Source organism: Pteronotus mesoamericanus, unplaced genomic scaffold (assembly GCF_021234165.1).
Source record: "Pteronotus mesoamericanus isolate MK-2021 breed Mesoamerican mustached bat unplaced genomic scaffold, CSHL_Meso_final scaffold_83, whole genome shotgun sequence".
Taxonomy (NCBI): Eukaryota; Metazoa; Chordata; class Mammalia; order Chiroptera; family Mormoopidae; genus Pteronotus; species Pteronotus mesoamericanus.
This window is the reverse complement of record NW_026555328.1, coordinates 2,838,001-2,842,371: the sequence shown is the minus strand read 5'-3', so window position 1 is coordinate 2,842,371 and position 4,371 is coordinate 2,838,001.

Below are 4,371 nucleotides of genomic sequence, written 5' to 3'. Positions count from 1 at the left end.
CCATGTAATTCCACCAAGCTAGCCTGCTGGGCGATGAGAGACAGGTGACCCTGGCATCCCTGTCACCTCAAATGCCCACCCTCCTAGACCAGCTAGCCCCCAGCTAGACCACCAGAGAGATAAACAGGCATACGAGTAAGCTCTGTCAAGGTCAACCAAGTCAGTCCCGATCACTTGACTTTTTCAGTTTGGGAAAAATAGTAGGTGCATAATGTTTTGGACCTGTGAGTTTGGGGGCTGTTTGTTACGCAGCAATAGCTAATCGATACACCCTTGTTGCAGAACTTCTCTTTTGTCACATTTTTCCTCTGCCCAATTATCACCTTGTCTGCCCTGCCCCTGCTTCCTACATCAGGCCACCTGACGGGCTCTGGCCCACAGATATAATATCAGGCCTACTATCCTAAGTTTATGAGGATCTCTTAGCAGTTTAGATCTTGAAGGCATGGGGTATTAAAGCAGTGCCTCAGTGTGATATTCTGATTTATAGTAGGAAATACGTAATATACTCGTGTTTGGTCCTTGCTCGCCAGCCGCTGACACAGGGGGTCTAACACCCTGGTGAGTCCGAAGAGGTAAGAGCACTGGGAGCATCTTTTGTCCTGATGAGGGACTCTGGGTGTGCTCCTGGGTGGGGGCTGGTCCCCGGAAAGGCCAAGTGGTGATTAGAAACTTGGAGTTTTAAATCCCTGCCCCTCCTCCCCCATTTCTCTCTAGTGGGGGTGGGGTAGAAATGGAGTACATAACTGATCATGCCTTTGTGAGGAAGCCTCATAGAACCCCAAAGGCTGTGGGCACTTGCAAAGTCCCCACCCCAGGGACCCACCCACCTTGGGGTATGACGGGTCAGATTCCCCACTCAAGGTCCCTTTACCCCTTCCCCAACTCTGTCCCAAACCCAGCACCATCCTCAGGACGGTGGGATAACAGCTCCCCAGGGGCAGCCTTGGGCGTCTGGTGGTGTCTGGAGATGCACCGGCAGAGACAGTAGCAAAGGTGGCACCATGTTCGCATCCCGGAGACCCACAGGCATGACCTCTGCACCCACTCTCAGGAGGCTGGGCAGAGGATGCAGGCACAGGGGTGTTACAGAGTTTCTCTCATCCAACCCTCGTGTTACAGAAGAAGAAACTCAGTGAAGTCAAGAAACGGAAATGGTGGAAGTGGGACTCGGACCCAGGGCTTTATGACTCCAGAGTCTGGGATCGTGACCTCTGTCCTCCATCGGCCTGGGAGAAAGTAGGAAATGTGTGGGTACCTTCTCTTCCCTAAGTTAGGCTAACCCAGGTTTTGCCACAGTGACAAGCAAACTGGAAAATCTCAAGGTTCAATGTGACCCAGTCAGTCAGGCAGCCCCCTCCCCAATCTGGTAGCTGCGCCACGAAGCCACGTGGCCTCCACGATCACTGTGGCGAGGAGAGTGAGATGGCTGGACCACACAGGGGCGCTGGACGGCCAGGCCGGGAGGGGCTGGCATCACTCCCAACCAAACATCCCTGGCCAGACTCGGCAGCGTGGGGCACAGCCCCACTTGGCGACAAGCAATGCCGGGGAGTGGAGTCTGCCTGGGTCCCCGCGCACAGAGAGTGCTGCGCAGAGCACTCCCTGCCTCATTGCCTCCTTCTCCATGGCCTCTCACTCCACAAACACCCCCCCTCGCCCACTGACAGTCCCGCAGACCCCTCCCTTCTGTGCTCCTTCCCACCAAGCCTTGTTCTCGGCAAATTACCGATCCACCTCCCACGGGGATTAGTAAACAACACCCTCAAGACTTTCTTCTCCTAAGAATATTTGCTTTTTCTTCAAGGGCTATTCAACACTGACAGGACTTAAATATCCAAAGGAAGGAATACATAATGGTTGAAGCTGAGGCCCAACAACGACAGTGTTAGATATTAGAGAGGCACCCTATGCACCCTGGCTTCCCTCAAACGGGCTTCGGACTGAAGGGGTCCGAGCCACTCCCTGCATTCCCCTCCCTCCCCTCCCTCTGCTCGTGGCTGGCAGGATGCCGGATTGCTGGGATTGGCTGGAGCCCATTTGCCGTCAGGGAGGGAAGTCGAGGCTGATAAAAGGGGGCTTACTGTCCAGGTGAATTACCTGCGCCAGAGCTACCTATGCAGGTCTTCCCTTACAGCGTGTCCTTCCCATCCCCACGAGCAGGTTCTGCTGCTCCCTTAGAAGACAGCGTGCGTGCAGAATTCGTTGTGACGTTACACAATGCAGGGCCCTGAGGGTGGTGGCGGCTGACCCGCCCCCTCAGGCAGCTCCCCTTCCCTGCCACTGGGGAGGCTGACATGCCGTGATTAGGAGCTTCCTGACCCAGTCTCCATCCAAGGCACATGCACGGACCCCTCTACAAAGGACAGGTGTCCACCCAGAGGCGGCCCCCGGGCCCAGCATTGCTGAGGCTCAGGGCAATGCCAGGCCCTTTACCCTGGTGCCAGAGGCCTGCTCACGTTCAAGGGACTCGTCCCTGCTGCTCCCTCACCGCCCTCTTCCCAGACCTGTTCCAACCTTGCCCTCTTCCATCAACTCCTGCATCTTTAGCAACAAACCACGTCAATCTTTTCTTCATTTCTGTTCCCTTTATTCCTGAAACTCCACATCCTATCGGATGCCCATATGGATACACACACGTGTACACACAAACACATGTGTGTATGCCGGTGTGCTGAGGCACACACCGGCATATACACACACTCCCAAATATACTGGCCATAGGCACACAGGTACACACAGATGCAGAACACAGAGATTCAGGTGTGTAAGGGTGCAAAGATGCCCAGACATACACACTTGTAAAGGTAAAGAGACACACAGGCCTATCCATAGATAACCAGCGGTGTATAAAACAACACACAAATACCCACCCACACACAGATTGCGCACATTTACAAATAAATTCCCATATACACAGATATGCACAGGTATACAAAGATGATGTGTGTACACGCCAGGATGCATATACACGCACATGCACATGCACATGCACACCCACAGAAACACTTGTACATTTTCCCTGATCCCCATGTAGAACTATAACCCAGGGCTGTCTGCCCTCTGAAAACCCAGTGCCAGGTCTGGCTTCCTGCTTCACCAATTCCAGGTACTTCCTGGACCCCAGCGCCCCACCTAGAACAAAGAACAGCAATAGTCTTCTCATTGAATGTCCCCAGGGTCTGAGAACAGGGGAGGGGGCACAGAAGCACATGTGTGGGGCTATAGAACTGGAGTGGGGCCCACACTGCTACCAGATGCCCTCACCTTGGCCCCAAGGTCCTCCTGGTGGGAGGTGACTACTTTCTGAGAAAATGGTCCTTCCAGGGAGGTAGACTTGGGATTAGGGAGAGGGGAGAGTATTGGGGGGGAGCGGAGCCACTCTCCTGGGAATTGGGAACATATAAGGGAAGAAGATGGAGCCATTGAACTCACCCGCAGTGGCTGACAGATGGGAAATAAGGGCCTGTATCAGGCCAGAAAGACATAAGGCTACACAAGGCTTTCCTCTTCTCCCTCCCGTGTGGCCTAACACAGGTGGGATCTCACTACTGTTGGAAGAATGGAAGGGAGGAAGGAAGGAAGGAAGGGAAAGGAAGAGAGAGAGAGAGAAAGACGAAAGAAAGAAAGAAAGAAAGAAAGAAAGAAAGAAAGAAAGAAAGAAAGAAAGAAAGAAAGAAAGAAAGAAAGAAAGAAAAGAAAGAAAGAAAGAAAGAAAGAGAGAAAGAGAGAGAGAAAGAAAAGAAAGAAGAAGAAAGAAAGAAAGAAAGAAAGAAAGAAGGAAAGAAAGAAAGAAAGAAAGAAAGAAAGAAAGGAGGAAGGAAGGAAGGAAAGAAAGAAAGAAAAAAGGAAGGAAGGAAAGAAAGAAAGAAAGAAAAAGAAAGAAAGAAAGAAAGAAGGAAAGAAAGAGAAAGAAAGAAAGAGAGAAAGAAAAAGAAAGAAAGAAAGAAAGAAGGAAGGAAGGAAGGAAGGAAAAAAAGAGAAAGAGAAAGTGAAAGAAAGAAAGAAAGAAAGAAAGAAAGAAAGAAAGAAAGAAAGAAAGAAAGAAAGAAAGAAAGAAAGAAAGAAAGGAAAAAATAATGACAGGCCCTGAAGTGTGGCTCTATTGGTTGGCATGTTGTCTCATAGACCAAGAGGTGGTCGGTTCGATTTCTCATCAGTGCACATGCTATAGGTCTGGTCCCCCCACCTGAGCGCTTCTGAGTGGCAATCACATCATGAATCTCGCTCTGCGTGCGCGCGCGCTCTCTCTCTCTCTCTCTCTCTGATGCTTCTCTCTCTCTCCCTCCTTTCCCTTCTTTATAATCAATAAACATGTACTTGGTTGAGGATAAGAAGGGAAGGAAGGAAAGAAGGAAAATCACATTTCCC